General features: G+C 43.6%; 1 long non-coding RNA gene across 1 annotated transcript in view; it reads right to left on the bottom strand.

Moving 5' to 3' along the window:
- LOC140427987 (uncharacterized) overlaps positions 1-13,801 on the bottom strand; it is a 58,917-nt gene that overhangs the window by 20,544 nt on the left and 24,572 nt on the right. The gene's annotated exons all lie outside the window — the stretch shown is intronic.

The following is a 13,801-nucleotide window of genomic DNA, read 5'->3' as shown; positions in this document are numbered from 1 at the left end:
TTTTATATGTTTCAATAAGATCCCCCCTCATCCTTCTAAATTCCAACGAGTACAGTCCCAGTCTACTCAACCTCTCCTCGTAATCCAAGCCCTTCAGCTCTGGGATTAACCTAGTGAATCTCCTCTGCACACCCTCCAGTGCCAGTACGTCCTTTCTCAAGTAAGGAGACCAAAACTGAACACAATACTCCAGGTGTGGCCTCATTAACACCTTATACAATTGTAGCATAACCTCCCTAGTCTTAAACTCCATCCCTCTAGCAATGAAGGACAAAATTCCATTCGCCTTCTTAATCACCATTTGCACCTGTAAACCAACTTTTTGCGACTCATGCACCAGCACACCCAGGTCTCTCTGCACAGCAGCATGTTTTAATATTTTATCACTTAAATAATAATCCCTTTTGCTGTTATTCCTACCAAAATGGATAACCTCACATTTGTCAACATTGTATTCCATCTGCCAGACCCTAGCCCATTCACTTAGCCTATCCAAATCCCTCTGCAGACTTCCAGTATCCTCTGCACTTTTTGCTTTACCACTCATCTTAGTGTCGTCTGCAAACTTGGACACATTGCCCTTGGTCCCCAACTCCAAATCATCTATGTAAATTGTGAACAATTGTGGGCCTAACACTGATCCCTGAGGGACACCACTAGCTACTGGTTGCCAACCAGAGAAACACCCATTAATCCCCACTCTTTGCTTTCTATTAATTAACCAATCCTCTATCCATGCTGCTACTTTCCCCTTAATGCCATGCATCTTTATCTTATGCAGCAACCTTTTGTGTGGCACCTTGTCAAAGACTTTCAGGAAATCCAGATATACCACATCCATTAGCTCCCCGTTATCTACCGCACTGGTAATGTCCTCAAAAAATTCCACTAAATTAGTTAGGCACGACCTGCCCTTTATGAACCCATGCTCCATCTGCCCAATGGGACAGTTTCCATCCAGATGCCTCACTATTTCTTCCTTGATGATAGATTCCAGCATCTTCCCTACTACCGAAGTTAAGCTCACTGGCCTATAATTACCCTCTTTCTGCCTACCTCCTTTTTTAAACAGTGGTGTCACGTTTGCTAATTTCCAATCCGCCGGGACCACCCCAGAGTCTAGTGAATTTTGGTAAATTAACACTAGTACATTTGAATTCCCTAGCCATCTCTTTTAGCACTTTGGGATGCATTCCATCAGGGCCAGGAGACTTGTCTACCTTTTGCCCTATTAGCTTGCCCATTACTACCTCCTTAGTGATAACAATCCTCTCAAGGTCCTCACCTGTCATAGCCTCATTTCCATCAGTCACTGGCATGTTATTTGTGTCTTCCACTGTGAAGACCGACCCAGAAAACCTGTTCAGTTCCTCAGCACTTTCATCATCTCCCATTATTAAATCTCCCTTCTCATCCTCGAAAGGACCAACATTTACCTGAGCCACTCTTTTTTGTTTTATAAATTTGTAGAAACTTTTACTATCTGTTTTTATATTCTGAGCACGTTTACTCTCATAATCTATCTTACTCTTCTTTATAGCTTTTTTAGTAGCTTTCTATTGCCCCCTAAAGATTTCCCAGTCCTCTAGTCTCCCACTAACCTTTGCCACTTTGTATGCTTTTTCCTTCAATTTGATACTCTCCCTTATTTCCTCAGATACCCACGGTCGATTTTCCCTCTTTCTACCGTCCTTCTTTTTTGTTGGTATAAACCTTTGCTGAGCACTGTGAAAAATCGCTTGGAAGGTTCTCCACTGTTCCTCAACTGTTTCACCATTAAGTTTTTGCTTCAGTCTACCTTAGCTAGTTCTTCTCTCATCCCATTGTAATCTCCTTTGTTTAAGCACAAAACACTAGTGTTTAATTTTACCTTCTCACTCTCCATCTGTATTTTAAATTCCACCATATTGTGATCGCTCCTTCCAAGAGGATCCCTAACTATGAGATCATGAATCAATCCTGTCTCATTACACAGGACCAGATCTAGGACCACTTGTTCCCTCGTAGGTTCCATTACATACTGTTCTAGGAAACTATCATGGATACATTCTATAAACTCCTCCTCAAGGCGCCTTGACCGACCTGGTTAAACCAATCGACATGTCGATTAAAATCCCCCATGATACCTGCTGTACCATTTCTACATGCATCCGTTATTTCTTTGTTTATTGCCTGCTCCACCATAATGTTACTATTTGGTGGCCTATAGACTACTCCTATCAGTGACTTTTACGCCTTACTATTACTGATTTCCACCCAAATGGATTCAACCTTATCCTCCATAGCACCGATGTCATCCCTTACTATTGCCTGGATGTCATCCTTAAATGACAGAGCTACACCACCTCCCTTACCATCCACTCTGTCCTTCCGAATAGTTTAATACCCTTGGATATTTAACTCCCAGTCATGACCATCCTTTAACCATGTTTCAGTAATGGCCACTAATTCATAGTCATTCACGATGATTTGCGCCATCAACTCATTTACCTTATTCCGAGTACTACGAGCTTTCAGGTAAAGTACACTTATGTTGGCTTTTTTACCTCTGTTCTGAATCTTAACACCTCGATCAATAACCTCTCCTAAGTTATATTTCCTCTTAACTTTTCTCCTAATTTTCCTTGTCGTTGAACCCATATCTTCATGTAACAACCTTCAGCGTTGCTTACCATTAATGTTTTTTACTTCCCATTTTATTCCTTTTAGTATTACTGGTCCTATTCACTGATCTCCCCTCAGTCACTGTACCTTGTACTGTCACCCTTTTTGATTTTTGACTATGGCTTCTCTGCCTTACACTTTCCCCCTTACTGCCTTTTGTTTCTGTCCCTGTTTTACTACCTTCCAACTTCCTGCATCGGTTCCCATCCCCCTGCCACATTCGTTTAAACCCTCCCCAACAGCTCTAGCAAACACCCCCCCCCCCCCCCCCCCAGGACATCAGTTCCAGTCCTGCCCAGGTGCAGACCGTCCGGTTTGTACTGGTCCCACCTCCCCCAGAACCGGTTCCAATGTCCCAGGAATTTGAATCTCTCCCTCTTGCACCATCTCTCGAGCCACGCATTCATCCTATCTATCCTGACATTCCTACTCTGACTAGCTCGTGGCAGTGGTAGCAATCCTGAGATTACTACCTTTGAGGTCCTACTTTTTAGTTTAACTCCTAACTCCCTGAATCTAGCTAGTAGGATCTCATCTCGTTTTTTGCCTACATCGTTGGTGCCTATGTGCACCACGACAGCTGGCTGTTCACCCCCCCCCTCCCCCAGAATGTCCTGCAGCCGCTCCAAGACACCCTTGACCCTTGCACCAGGGAGGCAACATACCATCCTGGAGTCTCGATTGCGTCCGCAGAACCGCCTGAAGCCACATGATCCCACAGTTTAAAACAAATGATTTTACTCTACAAGAACCAAATAAAGCAAGCAGTATTAATAAACACCGTCCTATTGACTACTTATACCTAACACTGAACAGCTCAATAAAACACAACCGAGTATACTTTAGACTAAAGCCCTCAAATGAACCTTCCCTTTTCTACTATCACTTTCCTTAGGAAGTCACTGGCAACTTAACAGGTGCTTTAAGATTATTCACTTACTGGGACCATCTGCAAACCTTTCCCCAGCTGTGTTGTAAGGTCTAGGATTTTTAAACTCATGCTTGAGCCTCATTTAATTCCTGCACAGTGACTTAAACAGATATTTAGAAACTTCCCTGGTTTCTAATAGTTATGTTCTCTTTATCCTGGCTTTGGAAAGCCATAATCTTCATTCTCCCAATCCTGTCCCAAGCTTAACTATTTTTAAGTAGCTCCAATTAGGGAAAATTTCCAGCCTCTTTTCCCCTCATGACCTCTTAGGCATAATTTAACCATCGCGTTGCGCCCGGCACTGATCTGGGTGCTCTTGTTAAATAGCAGGAAGGACCAAAATTGAGATTTGCGCTGGGTACGTGTCAGTTTGCTATACAACCGGCTGGCTCCTGATGGAGAGCTCCAGATCACGCCTAAATATGACAATCGTATCATTAACCCTCATTTGCATTAATTTCCATCTCATTAGTTAGATTGAAGTTGAACGCAACGGCCTCCTGGGAATTAACTGGCTCTCCAGCATGAAATCATGCAGGCTTCGTTTAGTACTCCTTTTTAAAATGGTGAAGCTGGCGCAATGGCTGCTGGGGGGAACTGAAAAGATGAGTAGCCATTTCCATTTTCCGGCATGCAGCTCAAGGGCACTGGAGCTACTACCCCAGTGCTCAGGGGGAATACCACTCAGGGGGCTTGGTCAAGGGGCTAACGTTTTCCAGGTCAGGGGTTGCCCCTGGGAGGGGGAATGTGAGGGGCTTTTTGTCTGTGAGGCCATCAAACGATCTTTAAAATTTGGATACCCATAACTGGGGCAACGACAGCTGATGCCTGTCTGTCCTCCCAAACACTTCCAGGACAGAGTCACCATGCTCTTGCTTCTGTGCTGAAGGTCACTTTAACCCCCTTTGACTGAGACAACCTTTAGTTTCATAGCTGAAGGCTATTGCTAATGAGGTGTTGGCCTTATGAGTTGTGAGAACACGTCACAGCTGCAGGTTGTGTTTGCTGCTTGCTCTTGCTGGTGGCTGCAAATGTCTGGAAGATGCTGTTGCTGTTTCCTTTCTTTTCTGTAGCTGGAAAGAAGGACAATTTTTCCTAAGATACGTGAAATCTGGAACCCCGGGCCCATGGGGACATATGAGTCCAGAAGGCAATTTGGTTTGAAGCAAGAAGACGCTGCGGGACCAGGTGCGCGACATTGATCCAAATGGACCACCTGATGACATCAAGGAAGAAATGCTTTTGCAGATTGCTGGTGTGGTGAGTGCTGCATGTAACTAGCACATCACCGTGGGTTACACACGCTGGAAGTCAAGGATCTTCAACTGCACCTTGAGCGCTAGTGGAATATGTGGATGCCAGGATTTTGTTCCGGTGAGATTGGTCTGTGTGGGAGGGCCTGCACCGCTGTGACCCTGTTGATCCCCAAATTTCTTTCTCTGTCAGTCTGGCCTCAATAAAAGTTGAGATGGATTCGCACGTAAAAAGAAGTTATTTATTTAGCTTGCAAGCTTGAATCATCTTACAGAAACGTAAGAGACATCCAGCCTCTTACACCCCAGAAAACGACTGAACTAAAAGACAAAGGGATCTCTGCAAAATCAATTCAAATGGTATCAAGTTTCACATACTCGACGGACATAGGTCAGCCTATGTCCCTCCTGACCTGTTCGATCTATTCTGATTGGCTCACTTCCAATCCCTTTCTCTGGCCCCTATCAATGCAGCATCACTCTCATAGACACACCTCTTCCTGCTTTTTCCATGCGGTCTCAAACCCCTTTGGCCCTAACTGCCAGAATCAAAGTGGCTTATTTCTACATACATTAACTAGTAACTCTAAAGTAACTATTTTATATCACATTCGTCAACCCCTGGACAGAGAATGGCACTGACATGTGGAACAAGTAATGCATTGATGGACAGATCATTTCTACGATAAGGTTCTGGACATGATAACACCTTCTCAGGCTTATCCTCCATTTCTGCTGAGAAACCTGCGAGGGGCGATACCGTGCCTTTGTACTTTGTGTGAAAGTAAGCTGATATAGCTTTGTATTTGTACCACTATGGAACAGTGACGTTTTCTTATTATTTAATCGTTAGTGTGATATGTGGAATGCTACGTAGTTGATTTTCAAATCTTTGTTACTGTTGACCGTTTAATAAACAAAACATTCTCAAGTGGATTCTTGTGGGTGCACATGCATCTCAGACAATGATTATCGCATTTCAATCAAACCTTGAAGCCTGAACAGTTAACTTGTATTCTAGAAGTGTCAGCACCATAGAGACAGCAGCCAACAATCAAACACTCAAGAGCTGGGCTTCAGTACTGGGGATATCCTCACAGCCACAGTGTAAGTATGTGGATCAGGGGAGGGCACCTGATCATGGTCTCCCCAATGTTCCGGCCAAGGGTCTGGTGTCCAGGAGCTCCTGCTGTGGCCAGGGGTGATTGTGCAGAGCAAGGTTTTCCAGCATAACTGGCTCGGTGTGTGGCACTCTGAGAGAAGGCGGGACACGTAAGGGTGGGGGAGGCTTGGAGGATTTGAGGGTCCCAGGATGGATGCCCTAACTGATTGTCGGTTTCTCTCCTTCTCCAGTTCCTCACAAATATACAAAATATGGATGGTTATCTCGGTCCCACAGAGGTTGCTCTTGCGGTGCAGGTGGCAGCAGCGTCGATGCAGGCTGGAGGTGGCATCTCATGTGCAGGGGGCCACCTCCCCACCCTGAAGACCCAGCAGCCCATCAGGCCGAGGAGGAACCCAGAGGGGAACGCCAACAAGGGTGCAAGGTGTACAGGCGTTGTTGGCCTTTTGAGGAGATGACGGATAGCTTGTGCTGCAGGGGACTGTGTCTCAACAAAATACAGTGCGGCACCTGTGCCATGTCCTCAGACTTGGAACCCCATGGAGGAAGAGGATAACTGCTCTTGGTGGCCGCGAAGGCCACCGCAGCCCTGAAATTCTATGCGACCGGTTCGTTTCAGAGCTTGAGTAGAGATTTTGCAGCATTTCCCAAGCTACAGCCCGCAAGTCCACCGAAAGGTAATGGATGTCCTGTATGTTTGGGCATCAGACTATATGCACTTTGATCTGGACCAGGCCAACCAAGATGCCCGGGCTGCAGAATTCTCCGCCATCGCTGGATGCTCCAGGTCCAGGGGACAATAGATGACATGCATGTAGCCTTGCGCACACCAAGGCATCAGGGAGTGCCCTTCATTAACAGGAAACGGTTCCACTTGCTGAATGTTCAACCTGTGCACGCGTGTGTCCGCTACCCAGGGTGTCTGCACGACTGCTTCATCTTGGGACACTTGGAGATCACCGGCATCTTTGAGGACAACCCCAGGATGACGTGTTGGCTCTCGGGGGATAAGGGGTACTCACTGAGGTTCTGGCTGATGACGCCAGTGCGGAGGCTGAGGCGGAGACCCAATATAACGTGGACCATATTGCCACCCGTACTGTCATTGAGTGGTGAATTGGACAGGTCAAAATGCAGTTCCAAAGCCTGGACTGCTCTCGGGTGCACTTCAGTACACCCCCCAGAGGCTTTGTGGTGGTCTGTTGAGCCCTCCACAATCTGGCACAGCTGCGGGGCTTCATTCTGGAGGAGGAAGAGGAGGGACGTGTGGCCTCTTCTGAGGAGGAGGAGCCGGACCAGGAGTAACTGGAGGACGAGCCTGGGGAGGAGCTGCAGGATGGAGGACAGGCAGCAGCACAGCTCCGGCATGCCTGGAGGACCAGGGAGGCCCTCATCCTCGCCCGATTATCATAGGACAAGGCATGTCTGTCAGCTCACCCTCTATCCCCCCTCCCCCCCATCCCCTCTCCCCCCAACAAACCCTCCAGTCTCTCAGCCCAATCCCTCCTTCTCACAAACCACCCCTCCCCTAAAATCCCTGCTTAACCACCAATCACCTCTCGCTCCATTCTCCCCCTTCCCACCGATTTCCCTCCTTCCCCTCCATTCCCTGACCCTCCCATACCCCCACCGCCCCCACTGACTACCATGTTCCACCCTCCAAGGGTCTGTATAACATCACCTCAGGGTGATGGCCTTGTGTTGGCACTTTCAGCAGGTCAATATGCAAGCCAAGAGAGTGATGATGACTCGCTGTGAGTTAAACTCTAGTGCATCTCAGTTTATGCCAAAGTCTAACTCTTATCTTTCTGCTGACTGCATCCTCTGAAAAGGGTCTGCATGGGGGCATTTGATCTTGGACTACTGTGCCCAGGGGTTGGAGGAAGCGAAGGGCAAGAAGGAGTGGGATTGCAGGCAGGCCCGCTGTGAAGATTAACGTGACCGCGGCTTCACTTGTACCTGGTTTAGCAAGCTTTAATTAAACTCCCTCCACGAACTTCGTGTTAAATAAAGGACCTTTGCGAAAACCCAAAGTGCTGTTTTTTTTCCCTCAACAACCATCAAATTCAAGGTGGTTTCATTTTTCACCTATGCACCATCAATTAAGAAATGCACACAGTAAAAACACTTTACTGGTTCAAAAAAAACAACACACGCAAACAGGTATAATAATATAGTCCATTGTTTTTTTCTTCGCTCCTCCAACCGAAATCCTTCCCGATTGACAGTCTCTTTGAACAAGAAAGTCTCTGCACGATCCATCCATTCCTCTACGCCTCGGCATTTCTCTTTAAAGTTGGATACTTCAGTTTAATCTGATGACAGAGTCCCTTGCAATTCTCCAATACAGGAGTATCGGTTACCACAGCTTTCAGGCAGTCAAATGCCTGTTGAAACTCCGCTCTTCATTGAAATTTTTTAATACGTTTCTTTAGCAAGTCCGTCAGTGGAGCAATCATGCTACAAAACTCTTGCACAAATGTTTGATCAAATCCACCCATGCCACGAAATCGAATTATTTCCCGTCGTGTCGAGGGTATCGGAAACTCCCCAATAACTTTCGTTTTCACATCCCGTGGGACCAATCGACCCTGTCCGATTGTATGGCCAAGGAAAGTGACTTGGGCTTTTCCAAATTCACTTAGGTTTATCACCAAACCCGCTTCCTGAAGTCGATTGATTAACTCCATAAGATGTTTTAAATGTTCTTTCCATGTCTGGCTGAAAATTACCAGATCGTCGATGTATACCGCACAATTGGGTAATCCTGAAACAACTGTATTAGTTAACCATTGAAATGTGGCTGGGGCGTTTTTCATGCCAAATGGCGTAACTTTGAATTGATATATACCACCTGGAGTCACAAAAGCTGAAATCTCCTTCGCCCTTTCGGATAAAGGTACCTGCCAGTAACCTTTAAGTAAATCCAGTTTTAAAATAAAAGCGGATTATCCCATTTTCTCACTGCAATCCTCCAAACGTGGGATAGGATAACAGTCCGTTCTTGTAAATGCAATAACTTTTCTATAGTCCACACACAACCGTTGGGTACCGTCTGGTTTAGGCACCATCACTATGGGTGAGCTCCATTGGCTGCAACCCACTTCAATTATGCCATTTTTAAGCATACTCTCAATCTCTTTGTTAACCTGTGCCAATTTTAAAGGTTAAGTCTGTATGGATGTTGTTTCATTGGAACAGCATTTCCCACATCTACATCATGTATAGCCATTTTAGTACTTCCCAATTTATCTCCACGAACTTGCCCATGTGATATCAATAACTCTTTCAGGTCAGTTTGTTTTTCCCCTGGAAGATAACTCAACAATTTATCCCAATTTTTAAGAACATCCTCATTTTCCAATTTAATTTGAGGTATGTCAAGTTCACAGTCATCTGGATTTGGTTCATCACTTTGAGTTAGAATCATTAAAATCTCCTCCTTTTTCTCTCCTTCCTGTTCAAAGTACCTTTTAAGCATATTCACATGACACACTCGGTGAGCCTTCCTTCTATCTGGTGTTTTTACCACACAATTCACCTCACTTAATTTCCTTTCAATCTGATAAGGTCCACAAAACCTAGCTTTTAAAGGTTCACCTACCACTGGTAACAACACTAAAAATTTATCTCCACTGGCAAAACGACGAACTTTGGAGTTCTTGTCCGCTACCCGTTTTGTGCAACTTTCAAATATTGTCTAGCCAATTCACCTGCTCTATTTAATCATTCCCTAAAATTCGACACGTAATCCAATAGTGTAAGTTCCGATTTCTCACCCACCAATTTTTCCTTAATCAATTTAAGTGGTCCTCTTACCTCATGACCAAAATTTAGTTCAAAAGGACTAAATTTGGTTGACTCATTAGGTGCATCTCTAATTGCAAACAGTACGAATGGAATTCCTTTATCCCAATCCTCTGGATAATCTTGACAATCTTGATAATAAGCCCTCAACATTGTCTTTAATGTCTGACGCCACCTTTCTAACGCTCCCTGCGATTCTGGATGGTACGCAGTTGATTTAAATTGTTTTATTCGTAAACTATCCATAACTTCTTTGAATAATTTTGAGGTAAAATTTGATCCTTGATCCAATTGTATTTCTGTGGCTAGTCCATATCTAGTAAAGAATTTAAGTAACTCCTCCACAATCTTTTTAGCTGTAATATTACGTACTGGAATGGCCTCTGGAAACCTAGTAGACACATCCATTATAGTCAAAATTTATTGATTCCCACTTTTTGTTTTAGGAAGCGGTCCTACACAATCAATTAGGACCCTTGTAAAATGTTTCTCAAATGCTGGAATGGGTATTAAGGGTGCTGGTTTTATCACTGCTTGAGGTTTCCCTATCACTTGACATGTGTGACATGATTGACAAAATTTAACTGCATCTTTATGTTGTCCAGGCCAATAAAAATGTTTCTGGATTTTAGCTTGAGTTTTCCTTGTCCCCAAATGACCTCCCACTGGTACCTCATGTGCCACTCGCAACGCCTCCTTTCTATACCCTACCGGCAATACTACTTGATGAACTTCTGCACACTTTCCATCCGCCTGCATATGTACAGGTTTCCATTTTTTCATCAAGACATCACTTTTACGGGAATAACACTCTGATATACTCTCAGAATCCTCTTCCGTATATGCTTTCTGATATATCTGCTTTATTTCTACATCTTTCTGATGTAACTCCGCCAATTTTCTTGAACTAAAAATATTCCGCCTCATCCTCCACCTGTTCTTGTTCTTTTTCAACCATCTGATCAAAAATCGTTTCTGATAATTGCGCTTCAACTTCATCTTCACTCTTTCATTCCTCCTCTTGTCTTAAGCTGTGACTTTGTGACCTTGTTATTACACAATCCGGAAAAATCCCAGGATATTCATCCTTCAACACTTCAGTTGTCTGATTTTCCACTGGTTTATCTACCACAGTAGGCATCACTCCCACATGCCATTCAGCTATATCATTACCCAAGATAAACTGTATTCCTGGACAAGATAGGTTCTCTATTACTCCTACTACCAAGTTTGTGGAGATAAATTGGGAAGTACTAAAATGGCTTTACATGATGTAGATGTGGGAAATGCTGTTCCAATCAAACAACATCCATATAGACGTAACCCTTTAAAATTGGCACAGGTTAACAAAGAGATTGAGAGTATGCTTAAAAATGGCATAGTTGAAGTGGGTTGCAGCAAATGGAGCTCATCCATAGTGATGGTACCTAAACCAGATGGTACCTAACGGTTGTGTGTGGACTATAGAAAGGTTAATGCAGTTACAAGAACGGACTCTTATCCTATCCCACATTTGGAGGATTGCATTGAGAAAGTGGGACAATCAGTATTTATTTCTAAACTGAATTTACTTAAAGGTTACTGGCAGGTACCTTTATCCGAAAGGGCGGAGGAGATTTCAGCTTTTGTGACTCCAGATGGTATATACCAATTCAAAGTTACGTCATTTGGCATGAAAAACGCCCCAGCCACATTTCAACGGTTAACTAACAAAGTCATTTCAGGATTACCCAATTGTGCGGTATACATCGACGATCTGGTAATTTTCAGCCAGACACGGAGAGAACATTTAAAACATCTTATGGAGTTATTCGATCGACTTCTAGAGGCGGGTTTGGTGATAAACCTAGCCAAAAGTGAATTTGGAAAAGCCCAAGTCACTTTCCTTGGTCATACAATTGGACAGGGTTGAATGGTCCCACGGGATGTGAAAACAAAAGTTATTGGGGAGTTTCCGAAACCCTCGACACGACGGGAAATAATGTGATTTTCTGGTATGAGTGGATTTTACCGGAAATTTGTACCGAAGTTTAGCAGTGTGGTTGCTCCACTGGTGGACTTTCTGAAGAAGCGTTGAAAACCTCTGTGGACAGCGGACTTTCAACAGGCAATTGACTGCCTGAAAGCTGTGATAACCAGTGCTCCTGTGTTGGAGAATTACTAGGGACTCTGTGATCAGATTGAACTAAAGTATCTGACTTTAAAGAGAAATGCCGGGGCATAGAGAAATGGATGGATCGTGCAAACACCTTCTTGTTCAAAGAGACTGTCAATCGAGAAGGATTCCGGTTGGAGGAAGAAGAACAAAAATGGACTATATTATTATACCTGTTTGCATGTGTTGTTTTTTGAAACGAAAAAGTATATTTATTGTGTGCATTTCTTAAAGGATAGTGGAAAGGTGAAAAATGAAACTATCTTGAAGTTGATGGCTTTTTTTCCTTGGGGGAGGTGTCATGTGAGAGTACCCTTAAGAAATGGGTGTTTATAAATGGGTGTGTATATAAATATCTGTAGTGAGAGAATCTTTAAGAAATGGGTGTTTATTACTGCAGTGATGTCAGAGAGTGGGTGGAGCTGGGGTGTCTGTCAGCTTTTTACTTTCACTTTAGGCTTTTTTCTGCAGGGTGGATTTGGTTTCATTTTAGTTTTGGAAAAGCTGCAATCACAGCAGGATGTGAGTGAATCTCTGCAAGCTTATGAATGTCCATTTGCTGATTTCAACATGGTAACTGTTCTCAGTCGTGAAGTTAAACCTGAGGTACTTCTGATAAAGGTTTTGTTTTTAAGTCTTATGGATGTTAAAAGGAAAGCTTAAAGGATTACTTAGTGTTGTAGACTTTGGGGGTTGTATTTGAATTAATGATTGCTAAGGTGTGCACTGTATGTTTTAAAAAGGTTAACTTGAGTTCATAGAATAAACATTGTTTTGCTTTTAAAAATACTTTTCCATTTCTGCTGTACCACACCTGGAGAGTGGGCCATGTGCTCCCCATAACACAATCTATTAAAAGTTGTGGGCCAGGTGCACTCCATGATACACTTTGGGGTTCTCTAAACTCTGACCCATAACAGGATTATGATCAGCATTAAGACTAGGTACACATGGTTCATATGCATAATTGTGCAACCAATGCGTGGAGAAAATATCTTGCTAATAATTGTGATTATGAGCAGTCTCTCAGAGTAAAAGCTAGCGGTTTTGCTCAGTGTTCTCTACTTTCAAAAAGTACTGTTGACACTTGTACAATGCATTCAAATGTGAGTTTGTAACTCAAGTGCACAGAGCTCCATTTTTAGGTCCTACCAAACATTATACTGTTGGGGAATTTTTAAAAAAGAGATGAAATTTTGTATTGGCACAGTCTTTGGCATTACAAGGCCCATAAACTGCTGTGCGGCAGTAGCCAAGCTTTGCTGGACATTGAGATTGAAATGTTACAGTGGTTTGTTTTATAAAGCTGGAAATTGGTTGCTGGAACTATCAGAAATGTTAATTACCTCAGTGGGGTTTGATCCAACTAACCAGTTTTGTGTACTTGTAGAGCCTGCGGTCCAACAATTCAAAAGCCCATCTAAGACTTGATAATGAATGGATGAGGCATTCATCACACTCAACAACATTAAAGTCTAACCTATGGTGAATGTATGGGCCAGAGGTGGCAGATGAATTTCAATGTCAATAAGTGTGAGGTGATGCATTTTGTTCGGAAGAACATAGCGAAACAATATAAAGCAAGGGATAAATTTCTTAAAGAGGTGCAGTAGAGGGACTGGGTGTATAGGTGCATAGATCATTGAAGGTGGCAGAACAGTTGGAGAGAGCAGTTAAGAAGCATATAGTATTCTAGGTATTATTAATAGGGGCATGGAGTACAAGAGCAAGGAGGTTATGCTAAAAATATACAAGACACTAGTTAGATCTCAGCTGGAATCATGTGTATAGTTCTGGGCACACACTATAGGAAGGATATGAATGCATTGGAAAGAGTGCAGAAGAGGATTACAAGAAATTAGGAATTT

Source organism: Scyliorhinus torazame, chromosome 8 (genome assembly GCF_047496885.1).
Source record: "Scyliorhinus torazame isolate Kashiwa2021f chromosome 8, sScyTor2.1, whole genome shotgun sequence".
Taxonomy (NCBI): Eukaryota; Metazoa; Chordata; class Chondrichthyes; order Carcharhiniformes; family Scyliorhinidae; genus Scyliorhinus; species Scyliorhinus torazame.
Note: the sequence above shows the minus strand (reverse complement) of the source record. Positions and strands in the feature narration are given on the sequence as shown.